The following is a 19,345-nucleotide window of genomic DNA, read 5'->3' as shown; positions in this document are numbered from 1 at the left end:
ACTTGTTCAGGCCAGGCCGCCCCAGCAAGTTCAGCCCGAGAGCAGACCGCAAGATGCTGAAAGAAGTCTCTAAGAACCCCAGAATGTCATCACGGGACCTACAGGTAGCTCTTGACACTGTTGATGTCAAAGTGCACGAGTCTACCATTAGAAAGAGGCTGCACAAATTTGATCTACATGGGAGGTGTGCCAGGAGGAAACCTTTGCTGTCCAGAAAGAACATCAGGGCAAGACTAAAGTTTGCCAATGAACACCTAGGCAAAGACCAGCACTTCTGGAACAATGTGCTCTGGACAGATGAGTCAAAGGTAGAGCTATTTGGCCACAGTACCAGAAGACATGTTTGGCAAAAACCAAAGATAGCATTTGACCACAAGAACTTGATACCAACTGTAAAGCATGGTGGTGGAAATATTATGGTTTGGGGCAGCTCTGCTGCATCAGGGCCTGGGTAGCTCACCATCATAGAATCCACTATGAATTCTTCATTGTACCAGAGGGTGCTTGAGGATAATGTGAGGCCATCTGTCGGAGAGTTGAAGCTCAACCGAAGGTGGACCTTGCAACATGACAATGACCCTAAACATACCAGTAAATCAACCAAGGAATGGCTGAAAAGAAAGAAATGAAGGGTTCTGGAATGGCCAAGTCAAAGCCCGGATCTAAATCCCATCGAGATGTTGTGGGGGGATTTGAAACGATCTGTGCATGCAAGAAACCCCTCAATATCGCACAACTGAAAGAATTCTGCATGGAGGAGTGGGCAAAAATTTCTCCCAGTCGATGTCAGAGACTGGTAGACAGTTATAAGAAATGCCTAATTGAGGTTGTTTCCGCCAAAGGGAGCAATACCACCTATCAGAGCCAAGGGTGTACTTACTTTTTCCACAAAAGGAAATGGCATCTCTGTTAATTTTTGGTTGAATAAATTATTGCATAGTCAATTTTCCATTGTTTTTTGTTCAATTAGATCACCTTTATCTATAGATACTGTTTAAATGAAGATCAAATATTGATATGTCCACATATGTTAAAAAGATTTTAAAAAACATTTCATGGGGTGTACTTACTTTTTCCACATGCAAAATTTGCATTTATGTTTATTTAAATTATGCAATGGACTACAAAATGTAAATGTTTCATGATATTTGTTGTATTATATCACCTTTATCTATCAATATTGTTGAAATGAAGATCAAATAGCTGTATGTTGAAATATGTTGAAAAAGTCAAAACTTTACATGGGGTGTACTTACTTTTTCACGTGACTGTATATACCAATTTAACTTAGTGCATCATGAATTTTGTTTTTGCAATTTGCCTATGACGTCATAAACTTTTATCATCTTCTTCTCCAGAACCGCTGAACAGATCAATGTGAAATTTTACAAACTAGTGGGGTACCCGTGCTATGCACGGGTGGGAGGCCAGAAGCAAACAGACAATGCAGAAACGGCGAATGCTAAAGCATGAAACCAATAAATTCCACATTCCTGTAGCACCTTCAGTCGTACGTCAGACATGGACAGCAAGTTCGTGAAGGACTTCCACGAAAAACGTACCCGTTCGCAAACAAACTGGTACGTGTGTTCCATTCCCAGTCAATGGCGAATCTGCATATGGCGATCCGCGAATTTCACGTTTAGAACGTAAAACTGTCATGGCATTCCGTCATTCACTTGAACTTGATATCTCTTTTTTCATTCCAAACAGCATAACTCCAATGACAAATGAAATAACATTAATATAAAAAATAAACTTTTAACAACATTCGTGACATAAACAAATATTTAAATCCTGATGTGAAGTTCTGTACGGTTGGGTGAACACAATTACGAATTCAAAATCGTAATTGTATTCACTCAATTCCAATCATCAATTGATACTTTCACAAAATGATTAACACGATTAACGTTTTAACATTACGATTGAATGACGGTTGTATTTGGATATTATCAAACCCGCGCATTGCCGTCATCTGTCCACTTCCGCATTCGCGGCAGGTTCGTAATTCTCATCAAAATCTAAACAGTATTTGTAGAATCTCAATAAAAGCCGCATCACTGTTCATATCGGTAAATGTTATTCCATCGTGTTTGAAAAAACTGGAAAATTGGGAAATTGGGGAAAAATTGGAAAAGCAATATAGCCTATTTTACTCCAAGGGGTCCCAGGAATAACCACCCAAAATATCGTTGAGATCGGTTCAGCCGTTATTGTGGTACCTTCGAACGGACAGAAAGACATTTGGTGAATTATAGTAAAATGTGATCACCAAGCCATGGGGGTAAAGTTTGCGAAAAAACGTCATCAGTCACGTGGTTTGGTGGCCATATTGGATTTAAAAATAAGACTTTAAAAATCCATTTATTCGAAAACGCTTTGCCGATCGATGCGAAAGTTGAAAGACATATTTACATTCCGATGGGGGGGAAACATTTGCAAACGATGACGTCCTCGGTCATGTGATTTGGCCGCCATCTTGAATGTAAGAAAAATAATAATTTCTGGAATACCTCTTAACGGATCAATGAAAAATGTCAAACGTATGATCTACTCCCCATGTGGAAAAACGTTTCTGAACTATGGCATCATCAGTCACATGGTATGGCGGGCATCTTGGATTTAAGGAAAATAAATTGAAAATCCATATCTCCAGAACCGCTTAACCGATCCAAGCCAAAATTTACAGATATGATCGACTACCGATGAGGAAAATATATTGAAATGATGACGTCAGTCACGTGGTATGGTGGCTATTTTGCCTGGAAGCCTATCATCACTACTCGTAGTTCTCGCTACTTATTATTGATTAATCAGGAACTTATTTATTTTCTCTCATTTGGGTAATATCTCAAGCACTTTTTGAGTTAGGAAGCTGATATTTGGACATGACAGTGACCAAGTGATTTAGCTGTGAAGGTGAGTTTTGATCTATAGAGTAATCAATTAATGATTTAATCTTCAAATTAATCGATTAATTTTCAAAAAGTTACAGATTAGGATGAAACGGTGGTGGTTCAGGTATGTTATTAGCCAATTAAGAAATTAATTATTTTATGATTATTAATTAATTATTTTAATTATTAATTTGTTATTTATTTTCTCTCATTTGGGTAATATCTCAGGCACCTTTGGAGCTAGGAAGCTGATATTTGGACATGACAATGACCAAGTGATTTGTCTGTAAAGGGTATTTTTGATTTGTTGATAAATCAATTTATCGATGAATCAATTAATTTTCAAAAAGTTGCAGATTCGAATTTAGCAGTGGTGGTTTCGGTATACTATTAGCCAATTCATTAAGAAATTTTTTTTTTTACGATTATTATTTATTTATTTTAATTACGCAATTGATCAATCAATTAGTGTACACCGCTCTCTCCCAATTCCATCCCCATGTGCTGCATGGTGGCATCGCCAGAGGCACCAAGGTGCCCCGGAAATGTCACGAACGGGAGGATATGCTATTTATTTGGCATGGGGGTGGTGTACACTGAATGTAGCTCTACTTGATCCTCCCCCTTTTTTTCTCACCTGCCCACCACACTGCCCCATGTATGCCATGCCCTGATGTAATGGTTAGAACATCCACTGTGAGTCTAAAAGGTCAATGGTTCAAACCCTAGAGTGGAACTTATACCAAACATTTGATTAATTTTTAATGGTAGTATGTGCTACTTCCTTGCTTGGGCTGTGAGGATGGCCTAGATCTCGAGGTCTGCACAATCCTCTCTAAGCTCTCTAGCCTGGGTTCGAATCCCGACCCAGCTATAAACCGTCATCCAGGTGTTTCCCAGGGAGGGCGATTCATCAATGTGTGTACTGTCCTTCGGATGGATGTTAAACGGGCGTCCTGCCTCTGGCAGTAGTTGATGGACGTTCAAGACCACATGGAGTCCTCATGTAGTTGCTAACTCTACCACTTTATGAATCCGGTTGCTTTTCCGGATTCAGAGTGCCTCCGCCATGGTTTGGGGTTCATTTGGGCTCTTGATGTCTCTCGTTGGTTGTTATCTCCATATGCAGGTTTTCGGAGGTGGGAGGAAGTTCTCTCAGATCTCAAAATCACCACTTCCTTTTTCGGTAAAGGATCATTATTCATGAAACTCCATTCTCACAGCTTTGTTCCTAGGGTTCCTTTTTAGAATCCACAGTGAACCTCTGACAACCTCCAATTGTAGCTCGTTTGTCGTGCTATTCCCCAGAATGCTTTTTAAGTACTCAGTGAGGGTTTTCTTGATCATCCCTGTTGCTCTGACTATCACTGGTTCAACTTCAGCTTTCTTCAATTTCCAAGACCTTTCCTAACACAGCTGCACATCGTGGCGGCTATCAGCAGCATTACACATCAAGATAATATAAAACACAGTTTGTGTGTGTGTGTGTGTGTGTGTGTGTGTGTGTGTGTGTGTGTGTGTGTGTGTGTGTGTGTGTGTGTGTGTGTGTGTGTGTAATGTTACCGATAGACTCCTAAATGGAGAGGCTTACGTGCTTGATATTTGGCATAGACATGGCCATTGAGCCTGGGACGAACATGGCCGAACTCAAAATATTTGACGATCCATATTTTTTATTCATATTTACCTCAGCGCATTTCAGCGCACGGAATCAACGGAATCAGAGCAGGTGGGCGCTGATTCACTCAGAGCGATCACGTGATGGCGCTATGACGCTATGAACGCTATGACGCTATGAAAAAAAAAATCGCTATGAACGCTATGACGCTGTGAACGATATGACGCTATTGTGGCGGACACAAAAGCCCACTGGCGTGGTGACATCATTCCGCGCACCAAGTGGGCGAGGGCCACGCCCGAGGGGTAGGCGTGGCCTGAGGATATACACGGGGCGCGCAGCCCAGAGCGGGCTAGTGTTACAGTGAGCTCCTGAAATAAAGACGCTTATAAGTTACCGCTTGTCCGCTTCCCTCTTGCTCGCAAGCAGCGCGCGTAACGCCGCGCTTTACTGGTGACCCCCTCGACGTTGGATCTGCCGGAGCGATCCTTCCACACGCGACGCCATTGCCATGGCCAACTTCATCAAATTTCCCGAATTTTGGGAGGCTCAGGCCGAAGTCTGGTTCGTCCAGGCCGAAGCCCAATTTCAGCTTCGGCGCCTCACCGGCGATGACACGCGCTATTGCCACGTCGTCGCCTCCCTCGGGCCCGGCACGGCCGCTCGAGTTGTGTCCGTCCTTCGCCACCCACCGGACGGCCACAAGTACGAGGCACTCAAGCGGCTACTCCTAGCCACGTTCGGCCTCACGGACGACGCACGGGCCGACCGCCTCCTGGATCTCCCCGAGCTCGGTGACACGCGCCCGTCGGTCCGAATGGACCATATGCTGTCACTGTTGGGCGACGAAGCCCCCGGTTCTCTATTCCGGGCGCTTTTCCGTCGCCAACTTCCAGCGCAGGTTCGCCTCGCGTTGGCCGGGACCGGGCTAACGGAACCCCGAGCATTGGCAGCCGAGGCGGACAAGTACTTCGCCGCTTCGGACACGCGGGCGAGAGTCGGCGTGGCCGTCATGGCCCTCGTGGCTGATGCTGCTGATGCTGCTGATGCTGCTGATCCACAGCATCAGCTTATACAGCATACGCAGCATGCTGATACGCACCTCGTAACCGCCGCCACGCCCCGCCCACCGCCGCGGCGAAAACCGCCACCGCGGGGAAACCCGCCAACTCCACCGGCCTGGCGGAGCCAGCCGCGCTCCTCCAGCTCCACCACCTGGTGCTGGTTCCACGCCAAGTTCGGCCACGAAGCTCGGCAGTGTCATCCGCCATGCTCCTTCAACAGGTCGGGAAACGCCCGGGCCTGCGCTCAATAGTGGCGATGAGCGCCGGCCGTTCGAGCAGCCTGCTGTTCATAACGGACACCTTCTCCGGGCGCCGTTACCTGTGCGACACGGGAGCGCAGGTGAGTGTCGTTCCCGCCGGCACGTCAGACAAGCATGCCGCGGGTGGGGGCCCCGCGCTGCTTGCCGCGAACGGGACGCCCATCCGTATGTACGGAAAACGCTGCCTCTCTCTGCGGTTCGGAGGGCAGGTTTTCCGATGGACGTTCGTCACCGCCGACGTGCCCATGGCACTGCTTGGCGCGGACTTCCTGTGCGCTAATGGGCTCCTGGTTGACGTCAAGCGCAGACGTCTTGTCCAGGCCGAGACGTTCAGCTCGCTCGCTTGTGCGTTGCCCAGCTCGTCGAGCAGCTCAACGAGCAGCTTGCCAAGCGGCTTGCCGAACGGTTCGGTTCCGGCCACGTTGGTCTGTACGCTTCCGGCAGCGGACGCATTCACCCGCCTCCTCGCCGGCTTCCCGGCCCTCACGCGGCCCACCTTCTCGGCGGGGGCCGTCAAGCACGGGGTGGCCCATCACATCCCCACCGTCGGGCCCCCGGTCTACGCCCGGGCACGCCACCTCGAGCCGACAATGCTGGCGGTGGCAAAAGCGGCTTTCGCTACCCTGGAGCGACTCGGCATCGTTCGGCGCTCAGAGAGCGCTTGGGCGTCGCCGCTGCACATCGTGCCGAAGCCCGGCGGGGGATGGCGACCGTGCGGGGACAATCGCCGTCTCAATGACGCCACGACTCCCGACCGCTACCCCGTCCCCCACATTCAGGACCTTTCCGCCCGTTTGGCGGGCATGTCCTTCTTCTCGAAGGTGGACCTCATACGCGGCTACCATCAGGTCCCCGTCAGGCCGGAGGATGTCCCGAAGACGGCGGTCATCACGCCATTCGGACTCTTCGAGTTCCTGCGCATGCCCTTCGGTCTGAAGAATGCGGCTCAGGCGTTCCAGCGACTGATGGACAGCGTCCTGCGCGACTTGGATTTTGTCTACGTCTACCTGGACGATATCCTCGTCGCCAGCACGTCCCGCGAAGAGCACCTACGCCACCTCCGCACGCTCTTCGAACGCCTGGGCCAGCATGGCCTGATTGTGAACCCCGCAAAGTGCCGGTTCGGCGCCGCCATAATCGATTTTCTGGGGCACCGTGTCACCAGGCACGGAGCCGTCCCCCTGCTGGCCAAGGTGGAGGCGGTGAAGGGGTTTCCGCGCCCCCGCACGATCAGAGGGCTGCAGGAGTTCCTGGGCATGGTGAACTTTTACCATCGGTTCCTGCCCCGTATCGCCCAGCTCCTGCGCCCCCTGCACGAAGCTCTCCGAGGTAAGCCGGGCAAAGGCGACGTTACCTGGACCGAGCAGATGGACACGGCATTCACGGGCGCGAAGCTCGCTTTGGCTAACGCCACCATGCTCACGCACCCGGCGCCCGATTCACCGATCGCCCTCACCACCGATGCCTCGGACTACGCGGTGGGCGCGGTGCACGAGCAATGGGTGCCTGGAGCTTGGCACCCGCTGGCGTTCTTTAGCCGGCAGCTTCGCCCGCTCGAACGCCGTTACAGTACCTTCGACCGCGAGTTGCTCGGGCTTCACTTGGCGGTCAGGCACTTCCGCCATCTGCTCGAGGGCCGTGCGTTCACGGCCTTCGTCGACCACAAGCCGCTGATCTTCGCGATGGGCAAGGTCACCGAGCCGTGGTCGGCCCGGCAGCAGCGTCACCTCTCGGCCGTGTCCGAGTACACGACGGACATCCAGCACGTCGCGGGGAAGGACAACCCGGTGGCGGATTGCCTTTCCCGGGCCGTCGCCCATGCAGTCCACCTCGGCATCGACTATGCCCGGATGGCAGCGGACCAGGCCGCTGACCCCAACGTCCAGGCCTTGCGGACCGCCGTCACGGGCCTCCGCGTCACCGAGGTGCCGTTCGACGGCGCGGGCGCGGCCCTCTTGTGCGACGTCTCCCTCGGGCGTCCTCGCCCCATCGTGCCCGCAGGCTGGCAGCGCCAGGTGTTTGACGCCATCCACGGCCTGTCCCACCCGGGCGCGAGGGCCTCCCAAAGGCTGATCGCCGACAAGTTCGTCTGGCATGGCCTCCGGAAGGCCGTCCGCGGCTGGGCCAGGACGTGCCTCGCGTGCCAGCGCGCCAAGGTGCACCGGCACACCCAGGCCCCGTTGGCCCCGTTCACGGTGCCGGAACGCCGGTTTGACCACGTCCACGTAGACCTGGTGGGACCTCTGCCCCCCTCACGGGGTTTCACCCACGTCCTCACCATGGTGGACCGCACCACCCGGTGGCCGGAGGCCGTGCCCTTGGCGTCAACAACGGCGGCCGATGTCACGCAGGCTTTCATCGCCACCTGGGTCGCCCGGTTCGGCGCCCCCTCAGACATCTCGTCCGACCGCGGCCCCCAGTTCACCTCGGAGCTCTGGGGGGCGGTCGCGCAGGGGCTCGGGGTCTGGCTGCACCGAACCACGGCCTACCACCCCCAGGCTAACGGCCTGTGTGAGCGATTTCACCGCTCATTGAAGGCCGCGCTCCGGGCCACCCTCCGCGACGGTGGCTGGGTCGACAGGCTCCCCTGGGTCCTGCTGGGCCTCCGGACGGTGCCCAAGGAGGACCTGCGCGCATCCGCGGCGGAGTTGGTCTTCGGGCAACCGCTGCGGGTGCCGGGCGAGTTCCTCCCCGACTCCACGGCACCATGGTCCGCGGCACAGCAGCGCTCCGCTCTGCAAGAGACCGCCCAGAGGTTCGCCCCGGTGCCAACGGCATGCCACGGGCACCCACCGACGCACGTCGCCCCGGAGCTTCGCATGGCGGAGTACGTCTTCGTCCGCCACGATGCCCACCGGACACCACTGCAGCCCCCGTACGACGGGCCTTTCCGTGTGCTGGAGACCGGGTCGAAGCACTTCACCCTGGACATCGGCGGTACTCCCGACCGCGTTTCGGTAGACCGCCTCAAGCCGGCGCACCTCGACGTGGACCATCCACCGCCAGTGACCCGACCCCCACGTCGGGGCCGCCCCCCTGCGGGCGGACCCCCGGCACCGCCCAGCCCTGCCGCCACACCGCCCCCCGGTCCTGCACCCATCCCAGGGGCAGCCAGGGGCATCCCACCTGGCATCCCTGCACCCCGGACGCCGCCGATCGCCAGGCGGCGCTTCGGCCGGGTCATTCGTCAGCCCCGCAAACTGGCCCTCCAGGTGCGCGGGAATTCTGGGGGGGCGCGTGTGGCGGACACAAAAGCCCACTGGCGTGGTGACATCATTCCGCGCACCAAGTGGGCGAGGGCCACGCCCGAGGGGTAGGCGTGGCCTGAGGATATACACGGGGCGCGCAGCCCAGAGCGGGCTAGTGTTACAGTGAGCTCCTGAAATAAAGACGCTTATAAGTTACCGCTTGTCCGCTTCCCCCTTGCTCGCAAGCAGTGCGCGTAACGCCGCGCTTTACTATGACGCTATGAAAAAAAAAATCGCTACGACGCTATGAAACGCTATGACGCTATGAACGCGATGAACGATATGAACGCTATGAACGATATGACGATATGACGCTATGAAAAAAAAATCGCTATGACGCTTTGAAACGCTATGACGCTATGACGCTATGAAAAAAAAAATCGCTATGAAACGCAATGACGCTATGAAAAAAAAAAATCGCTATGACGCTTTGAAACGCTATGAACGTTATGACGCTATGAACGATATGAACGATATGACGCTATGACGCTATGACGCTATGAAAAAAAAAATCGCTATGACGCTATGAACGATATGACGCTATGAACGCTATGACGCTATGAAAAAAAAGAATCGCTCGCTTTACCAAGGGGCTCGCTCTCACCCCGTTCCCCTCCCCTCCCCGTTCCCCTCCCCCCCCGTTCCCCTCCCCTCCCCGTTCCCCTCCCCCCCCCCTTCCCCCTCCCCCGCCCGGCAATGCCGGGTACTTCTGCTAGTCAAGATAATAAAGTACAATTATTTCATTCAAGTCAGTACATTGTAAAGTGGAAAAAATCATTAGCATTTTGTAGGGAGCTGAACCAGTAGGGAGCTGAACCAGTAGGGAGCTGAACCAGTAGAGAGCTGAACCAGTAGGGAGCTGAACCAGTAGAGAGCTGAACCAGTAGGGAGCTGAACCAGTAGAGAGCTGAACCAGTAGGGAGCTGAACCAGTAAGGAGCTGAACCAGTAGAGAGCTGGACCAGTAGAGAGCTGGACCAGGAGGGAGCTGGACCAGTAGGGAGCTGAACCAGTAGGGAGCTGAACCAGTAGGGAGCTGAACCAGTAGGGAGCTGAACCAGTAGGGAGCTGAACCAGTAGGGAGCTGGACCAGTAGAGAGCTGGACCAGTAGGGAGCTGGACCAGTAGGGAGCTGGACCAGTAGGGAGCTGGACCAGTAGGGAGCTGAACCAGTAGGGAGCTGAACCAGTAGGGAGCTGAACCAGTAGGGAGCTGGACCAGTAGGGAGCTGGACCAGGAGGGAGCTGGACCAGTAGGGAGCTGGACCAGTAGGGAGCTGAACCAGTAGGGAGCTGGACCAGTAGAGAGCTGGACCAGTAGGGAGCTGAACCAGTAGGGAGCTGAACCAGTAGGGAGCTGGACCAGTAGGGAGCTGGACCAGTAGGGAGCTGGACCAGTAGGGAGCTGAACCAGTAGGGAGCTGGACCAGTAGGGAGCTGGATCAGTAGGGAGCTGGACCAGTAGGGAGCTGAACCAGTAGGGAGCTGAACCAGTAGGGAGCTGAACCAGTATGGAGCTGAACCAGTAGGGAGCTGAACCAGTAGGGAGCTGGACCAGTTGGGAGCTGGACCAGTAGGGAGCTGGACCAGTAGGGAGCTGGACCAGTAGGGAGCTGAACCAGTAGGGAGCTGGACCAGTAGGGAGCTGGACCAGTCGGGAGCTGAACCAGGAGGGAGCTGGACCAGTTGGGAGCTGAACCAGTAGGGAGCTGAACCAGTAGGGAGCTGAACCAGTAGGGAGCTGAACCAGTATGGAGCTGAACCAGTAGGGAGCTGGACCAGTAGGGAGCTGGACCAGTTGGGAGCTGAACCAGTAGAGAGCTGAACCAGTAGGGAGCTGAACCAGTAGGGAGCTGAACCAGTAGGGAGCTGAACCAGTATGGAGCTAAACCAGTAGGGAGCTGAACGAGTAGGGAGCTGAACCAGTATGGAGCTGAACCAGTAGGGAGCTGAACCAGTAGTGAGCTGAACCAGTAGGGAGCTGAACCAGTAGAGAGCTGAATCAGTATGGAGCTGAACCAGTATGGAGCTGAACCAGTAGGGAGCTGAACCAGTATGGAGCTAAACCAGTATGGAGCTAAACCAGTAGGGAGCTGGACCAGTAGGGAGCTGAACCAGTAGGGAGCTGAACCAGCAGAGAGCTGGACCAGCAGAGAGCTGGACCAGTAGAGAGCTGGACCAGCAGAGAGCTGGACCAGCAGAGAGCTGAACCAGCAGAGAGCTGAACCAGTAGAGAGCTGAATCAGTATGGAGCTGAACCAGCAGGGAGCTGGACCAGCAGAGAGCTGGACCAGGAGAGAGCTGAACCAGTAGAGAGCTGGACCAGCAGAGAGCTGAACCAGTAGGGAGCTGGACCAGTAGAGAGCTGGACCAGCAGAGAGCTGGACCAGTAGGGAGCTGGACCAGTAGGGAGCTGGACCAGTAGAGAGCTGAACCAGCAGAGAGCTGGACCAGTAGAGAGCTGAACCAGTAGAGAGCTGGACCAGCAGAGAGCTGGACCAGTAGAGAGCTGAACCAGTAGAGAGCTGGACCAGCAGAGAGCTGAACCAGTAGGGAGCTGAACCAGTAGGGAGCTGAACCAGTAGAGAGCTGAATCAGTATGTAGCTGAACCAGTAGGGAGCTGGACCAGCAGAGAGCTGGACCAGGAGAGAGCTGAACCAGTAGAGAGCTGGACCAGCAGAGAGCTGAACCAGCAGGGAGCTGGACCAGTAGAGAGCTGGACCAGCAGAGAGCTGGACCAGTAGAGAGCTGAACCAGTAGGGAGCTGGACCAGTAGAGAGCTGGACCAGCAGAGAGCTGGACCAGCAAAGAGCTGGACCAGCAGGGAGCTGAACCAGGAGAGAGCTGAACCAGCAGAGAGCTGGACCAGTAGAGAGCTGAACCAGTAGAGAGCTGGACCAGCAGGGAGCTGAACCAGTAGGGAGCTGAACCAGTAGGGAGCTGAACCAGTAGAGAGCTGAATCAGTATGGAGCTGAACCAGTAGAGAGCTGGACCAGCAGAGAGCTGAACCAGTAGGGAGCTGGACCAGTAGAGAGCTGGACCAGCAGAGAGCTGGACCAGTTGAGAGCTGAACCAGTAGGGAGCTGGACCAGTAGAGAGCTGGACCAGCAGAGAGCTGGACCAGTAGAGAGCTGAACCAGTAGAGAGCTGGACCAGTAGAGAGCTGAACCAGTAGGGAACTGGACCAGCAGAGAGCTGAACCAGTAGGGAGCTGGACCAGTAGAGAGCTGGACCAGTAGAGAGCTGGACCAGTAGGGAGTTGAACCAGTAGGGAGCTGGACCAGCAGAGAGCTGAACCAGTAGGGAGCTGGACCAGTAGAGAGCTGGACCAGTAGAGAGCTGGAGCAGTGGGGAGCTGAACCAGTGGGGAGCTGAACCAGTAGGGAGCTGAACCAGTAGGGAGCTGAACCAGTAGGGAGCTGGACCAGTAGGGAGCTGAACCAGTAGAGAGCTGAACCAGTAGGGAGCTGAACCAGTAGGGAGCTGAACCAGTAGAGAGCTGAACCAGCAGGGAGCTGAACCAGTAGGGAGCTGAACCAGTGGGGAGCTGAACCAGTAGAGAGCTGGACCAGTAGAGAGCTGGACCAGTAGGGAGCTGAACCAGTAGGGAGCTGGACCAGCAGAGAGCTGAACCAGTGGGGAGCTGCACCAGCAGAGAGCTGAACCAGTGGGGAGCTGGACCAGTAGGGAGCTGGACCAGTAGGGAGCTGAACCAGGAGGGAGCTGAACCAGTAGGGAGCTGAACCAGTAGAGAGCTGGACCAGTAGAGAGCTGGTCCCAGTAGGGAGCTGGACCAGTCGAGAGCTGGACCAGTAGGGAGCTGAACCAGTGGGGAGCTGAACCAGTGGGGAGCTGGACCAGTAGGGAGCTGAACCCGTAGGGAGCTGAACCAGTAGAGAGCTGGACCAGTAGAGAGCTGGACCAGTAGAGAGCTGGACCAGTAGAGAGCTGGGCCAGTAGAGAGCTGGACCAGGAGAGAGCTGAACCAGTAGAGAGCTGGACCAGTAGAGAGCTGAACAAGTGGGGAGCTGAACCAGTAGGGAGCTGAACCAGTAGGGAGCTGTACCAGTAGGGAGCTGAACCAGTGGGGAGCTGAACCAGTAGGGAGCTGAACCAGTAGGGAGCTGGACCAGTAGGGAGCTGGACCAGTAGGGAGCTGAACCAGTGGGGAGCTGAACCAGTAGGGAGCTGAACCAGTAGGGAGCTGGACCAGTAGAGAGCTGGACCAGTAGAGAGCTGGACCAGTAGAGAGCTGGACCAGTAGAGAGCTGGACCAGTAGGGAGCTGAACCAGCAGGGAGCTGGACCAGCAGAGAGCTGAACCAGTAGGGAGCTGGACCAGTAGAGAGCTGGAGCAGTAGGGAGCTGAACCAGTGGGGAGCTGAACCATCGGGGAGCTGAACCAGTGGGGAGCTGAACCAGTAGGGAGCTGGACCAGTAGGGAGCTGAACCAGTAGGGAGCTGAACCAGGAGGGAGCTGAACCAGTAGAGAGCTGAACCAGTAGAGAGCTGGACCAGTAGGGAGCTGGACCAGTAGAGAGCTGAACCAGTAGGGACCTGGACCAGCAGAGAGCTGAACCAGTAGGGAGCTGGACCAGTGGAGAGCTGGACCAGTAGGGAGCTGAACCAGTAGGGAGCTGGACCAGCAGAGAGCTGGACCAGTAGAGAGCTGGACCAGCAGAGAGCTGGACCAGAAGGGAGCTGAACCAGAAGGGAGCTGGACCAGCAGAGAGCTGGACCAGTAGAGAGCTGGACCAGTAGGGAGCTGGACCAGTAGAGAGCTGAACCAGTAGGGAGCTGAACCAGTAGGGAGCTGAACCAGTAGGGAGCTGGACCAGTAGGGAGCTGAACCAGTAGGGAGCTGAACCAGTAGAGAGCTGGACCAGTAGAGAGCTGAACCAGTAGGGAGCTGAACCAGTAGGGAGCTGGACCAGTAGAGAGCTGGACCAGTAGAGAGCTGGACCAGCGGGGAGCTGAACCAGCGGGGAGCTGAACCAGTGGGGAGCTGGACCAGTAGGGAGCTGAACCAGTAGGGAGCTGAACAAGTAGAGAGCTGGACCAGTAGGGAGCTGGACCAGTAGGGAGCTGAACCAGTAGGGAGCTGAACCAGTAGGGAGCTGGACCAGTAGAGAGCTGGACCAGTGGAGAGCTGGACCAGTAGGGAGCTGAACCAGTAGGGAGCTGAACCAGTAGGGAGCTGGACCAGCAGAGAGCTGGACCAGTAGAGAGCTGGACCAGCAGAGAGCTGGACCATTAGGGAGCTGAACCAGAAGGGAGCTGGACCAGCAGAGAGCTGAACCAGTAGGGAGCTGGACCAGTAGAGAGCTGGACCAGTAGGGAGCTGGACCAGTAGAGAGCTGGACCAGTAGAGAGCTGGACCAGTAGGGAGCTGAACCAGTCGGGAGCTGAACCAGTAGAGAGCTGGACCAGTAGGGAGCTGGACCAGTAGAGAGCTGGACCAGTAGAGAGCTGGACCAGTAGAGAGCTGGACCATTAGGGAGCTGAACCAGTCGGGAGCTGAACCAGTAGCGAGCTGGACCAGTAGGGAGCTGGACCAGTAGAGAGCTGAAACAGTAGGGAGCTGGACCAGCAGAGAGCTGAACCAGTAGAGAGCTGGAGCAGTGGGGAGCTGAACCAGTGGGGAGCTGAACCAGTAGGGAGCTGAACCAGTAGGGAGCTGAACCAGTAGGGAGCTGAACCAGTAGGGAGCTGAACCAGAAGGGAGCTGGACCAGTAGGGAGCTGAATCAGTAGAGAGCTGAACCAGTAGGGAGCTGGACCAGTAGAGAGCTGGACCAGTAGGGAGCTGAACCAGCAGGGAGCTGGACCAGTAGAGAGCTGGACCAGTAGAGAGCTGGACCAGTAGGGAGCTGAACCAGAAGGGAGCTGGACCATTAGAGAGCTGGACCAGTAGAGAGCTGGACCAGTAGAGAGCTGGACCAGTAGAGAGCTGGACCAGTAGAGAGCTGGACCAGTAGGGAGCTGAACCAGCAGGGAGCTGGACCAGCAGAGAGCTGAACCAGTAGGGAGCTGGGCCAGAAGAGAGCTGGACCAGAAGAGAGCTGGACCAGCAGAGAGCTGGAGCAGTAGAGAGCTGAACCAGTGGGGAGCTGAACCAGTGGGGAGCTGGACCCGTCGGGAGCTGGACCAGTAGGGAGCTGAACCAGTCGGGAGCTGAACCAGTAGGGAGCTGGACCAGTAGAGAGCTGGACCAGTAGAGAGCTGGACCAGTAGGGAGCTGAACCAGTGGGGAGCTGAACCAGTGGGGAGCTGAACCAGTGGGGAGCTGAACCAGTGGGGAGCTGGACCAGTAGGGAGCTGGACCAGTAGGGAGCTGAACCAGTAGGGAGCTGAACCAGTAGGGAGCTGGACCAGTAGAGAGCTGGACCAGTAGAGAGCTGGACCAGTAGGGAACTGAACCAGTAGGGAGCTGGACCAGTAGGGAGCTGGACCAGTAGAGAGCTGGACCAGCAGAGAGCTGGAGCAGTAGAGAGCTGGACCAGTAGGGAGCTGAACCAGTCGGGAGCTGAACCAGTCGGGAGCTGAACCAGTGGGGAGCTGAACCAGTAGGGAGCTGAACCAGTGGGGAGCTGAACCAGTAGGGAGCTGGACCAGTAGGGAGCTGAACCAGTAGGGAGCTGTCCCGGGCTGATTCTAAGCCAAGAGTATGGGCTGACCTACTTCATTAAAAATCCTTAATTGACTCTTGCTTGCCTAGGAAGTGGTTGTTTTTGGGTGTGGAGGTTCTTGCTCTTCCAGGAGCCTGTAAAGAAGGCGGGGGGGGGGGGGGGGGTGGGGGGTGGGGGGGGTGGGGGAGGGAAAGTGTGAACATCACATGAATGCATATTCTTCTTCACAATAAACAGCTAAACAAAAACAATACACCTACATATTTCAACATTCCTGATGTTTTGGGTCAAGTAATTTTGGGTCAACAATCAGCATTCTTATATAACTACCAGTTGGGCAATTTCACCTTCGAGCCATCAAGTCTGTGGTCAAATCTCGACAGAGCTATAAAACTATATATATATATAAAAAAATACATATATACAGACTTGGCATTTAATATGGAATATTTTTTTTGTGGGGGTGAACTTACTTTTCAAGATGTCTTAGAACCAAAAGTTCATTGGAATTATGTTGAAACTATTCTAGATTTTGTTAATGTGACCTTTACAAGAAACAAAAACCACATTTGACATTTCCAAGCAAATAAATTGATCCTTGAAAGTGATGTAAACTGATATCGAACTCATTTCATGGACAGTACTGTGTTAAACCTCTGTGCGTTTTCCAGAAGTATGTCTTTATTTTGCACATTAGCCAAAATTTTTTTTAACAAAAACAAAAGTAAAATTACGACTGGGATTACGGACAGTAATATTACAGTTCAGTACTTCGTGTAACCCCCACGAGCATTCAGGAGAGCACGTACACGTTGAGGCATGCTGTTCACGAGATTTGCCAAGGTTTGGACAGGAATCGCTTGCCATGCAGTGACAATAGCCTGCTGCAATTCACGCACAGAGGTCGGCTGTTGGTCCAAGTGTCGATTTGACGCGTTAATTCTGCCCACAAGTTCTCTATCGGATTCATATCCGGTGACATGGCAGGCCACTCCATATGTTCTACACCACGGTGAGCAAGAAAGTGTTGGATCATGCGAGCACGATGAGGTCGTGCATTGTCATCTTGGAAGACAAAGTTTCCTCGAAAGGCTGCACGAGCAAATGGAAGCAATGTTTCTTCCAGAATGGCCCTGTGCTTGAACTGGTTCAGGTTTCCATTCAGAACAACCAGGTCAGTTTTGCCCCCTGCATGAAAAGCAGCCTAAATGGTCACCCCACCACCTCCAGCTTGGACTCTCGGCACTATACAATCTTTGTTGTAGGCTTCATGCACTTGTCTGCGCACTCGGACGTGGCCATCTTGACGATAGACCAGAAATCTAGACTCGTCACTGAAGATCACGTGATTCCAGTGTCCTGGCTGCCATTGACGGTGCTCTCTGGCCCACTGCAATCGGCGCTGGCGGTGTTGTCTGGTCAGGCGTGGCTTTCTCAGGGGACGCCTGGCACAATAGCTTGCTTGAACCAGTCGTTGGTTGACTAGCCTTCTGGATACAGGCACATTTGTCAGTTGCTGCCACTCAGCCCTAAGCCGATTAGCTGACTTGGTACGGCCATTGCGGACTAACCGGTGCAGCTGGCGATCATCCCTCCTTGTGGTTCTGCGGGGACGTCCTGGCCTCAGTATTGGAGTAGGGACACCCCTCTGAGCATTTCGTTTCAGGATCTTTGACACCTGACCTTGAGTGATGCCATACTGCCGAGCAATAGCACGCTGTTTTAGGCCGTAATTTCGTAAAGCCACCACTCCATGACAAACAGCATTGTCGAGTTGACGGACCATCTCCAGTGGAAGCGGCAATAACTTTTGGAGATGTGCAGCAGTTGTTTTCCACTAATACAGAACGCAACAACCCTTGTATACCCGACTGTGAAGCCAATCATCAAATGCACCTCTCCGTACATTTTGCCACGCCACCTGTGATATAATCCTGTTGTTGACTTCTTGCTGCGACAGACAATCAGTGACATGGTTCTTTTAACAAATAAATCACCAAAGTGTAAAAGAAACTCACCAGATTGATATACTGAGTTAAGAAAGTAAACCCAAGTCAAGAAAAAAAAAATATTCCATATTAAATGCCAAGTCTGTATATAAACAAAATATATATAATATAAATAATATATATATATTGTTGTGGATCTCAAAACGTCGGCCTTCCCCTTACCAAGGGGGGATTAATCCCCTTGTCTTTTATCTAGCCGACGCGATCCAGGGCCATCACGTTCCTTACGGTCAGCGCTGAATAGGGTGGTAGGTCGAATTAGTCCTATTACCTAATTACCAGCGCCTCCCAGGAAGCAAGGAAATAACCCCACCCAAACCACGGTTTTAGTGGACACGCCGAGCAATAGCGAGCCACGATTCAGGCTGTTAACAGGAACTAACCCGATTGGAGCGGTTACGAATCGTGCCACGTTTACCCAATGGAGAAATCACTAAGACGGTCGAATTAAGAGGAAACAGGAATAACAAGGAATTTATTACACTTTGTACAATGAAGAGGAAGAAGCAATGTACAGTGAAGAAGAAGAAGCAATGTACAGTGAAGAAGAAGAAGCAATGTACAGTGAAGAAGAAGAAGATGATACACAGGGCAGCCTTAATAACAGTCAACTTATCCCTGGACACGGGCCAGCTCGCACTCAGACTCAGACGGGGTTTGTAAATGGTCGGGCGATGGTCCAAAGGCTCGCGTCCACAGCTGGCTCCGGTCCCCGACTCGTACCACGAAGGAGATGGTAGACGGCAGGCAAGCTCTCCGCGTGTCGTTGGCGCGGATCAGACAATTATCGGGGGGGGGGGGGGTCGGTAAGCTGGGCGATTACACTGGCGTGGCCGTGTACGTAATAGCTATACCGGCGCTTTATACGCATTCCCAGTATAGTTCAATACAATGCGCCGCTTTCACAAGTCCTCTGCAATGCGCCGCTCCAGCAATGCTTTTACCACGACAAGTCCTTTAACACAGGGCGCTCTCCCAAAGAGTCCTCGCAGTTCTCTCTATGCTCATCAATCTCCTGGTACCAGACCTTTGACGCAGTCCAACAAGAGTCCTTCTACAATTCGCAACGCCAGCCAGTCAAAGTCCTCCTGAAGGGCTTTGTGAGCGCGGTTATATAGCGCTGCCCAGCAAACCCTCTGTAACCTCTAGCCACACCCTGTCAGGCGATGTCGCCTCAGCCCTGATTGGATGGTGGCCCTTACCGTCCCCCTGCTGCCGATCCCGATCTCAGCCTCGCTGCCGCTCCACCCCCTTTTTGGGCCTACCTCGTGTCACTGGGCTGGTTCCAGAAAAGCAGCAAACCATGAGCAGCAAACGCTGCTGGTAGCCAAAGCGTAACAAACTGCGAGCATCCCAAGCGTAACAAACTGCGAGTTGTCAAATGGGGCGCAGGATGGATTCTGCCCAACGAGGTGGAATTTGGAGGGTGGAGGAACAATGGAAGGAGCCTATTCTTATTTGTTTTACACAACGCAGATGTCACTATTGGAAATTGCCTTATCTCACATATACTAAGAAATAACTAACGTTCTAAGGTGACCTACGTGTTGCATGTGGACTAACTATGGGGGCAAAACCTTTAACCTTTATGAATCAAATATGTACATTCTCAGAACCGC

This window comes from Myxine glutinosa, chromosome 1 (assembly GCF_964187855.1).
Source record: "Myxine glutinosa chromosome 1, kmMyxGlut1.1, whole genome shotgun sequence".
NCBI classification, from domain to species: Eukaryota; Metazoa; Chordata; class Myxini; order Myxiniformes; family Myxinidae; genus Myxine; species Myxine glutinosa.
This window is presented reverse-complemented; position numbering follows the sequence as displayed.